Source organism: Cavia porcellus, unplaced genomic scaffold (assembly GCF_034190915.1).
Source record: "Cavia porcellus strain 051 isolate PalLab524CR breed Dunkin Hartley unplaced genomic scaffold, mCavPor4.1 scaffold_8, whole genome shotgun sequence".
In the NCBI taxonomy this organism is placed as follows: domain Eukaryota; kingdom Metazoa; phylum Chordata; class Mammalia; order Rodentia; family Caviidae; genus Cavia; species Cavia porcellus.
Window position 1 is genome coordinate 51,315,907 of NW_026947491.1, and position 469 is coordinate 51,316,375.

Consider the following 469-nt stretch of genomic DNA (forward strand, 5'->3'; position numbering starts at 1 on the left):
GCCTGGGCACATTCCTAAATTTATCCTCCCAACAGTGCGGTATGTGGCCAGTGGAGGCTGTTTTCAGAGGTTGTAGATTGAGTTTGGACACATAGGCCTGAGTGTCCTTGAAATCAAGATGGAGCCAAGGGAGAGAATGAGAACATTCTGTGGGCTGGGTGCCAGCTTCCTGTGCAGTCATAATCTACTGAGGAATTCTAGGTAGACTGAGTAATTCTAAATTTAAATGTGACCTTCCATATCATTAAGGGTATGTTTTCTAAGGTAGGAATATTGAACATAGTTAATTGTTAACTTGAGTTTAGACTTCTAAATATTTAGGTATATGGTTTTTGGATTTCCATTTGTACCATTGTGCAAGCTGTACATGTTAAAGTCAGGTCTATTCCTAAACTCCTAAAGTTTAGAAGGAACAACTGAATTACTTCTTCATATAAGTTATAAGAAGGAAAAAAAGAGCAAGAGTATC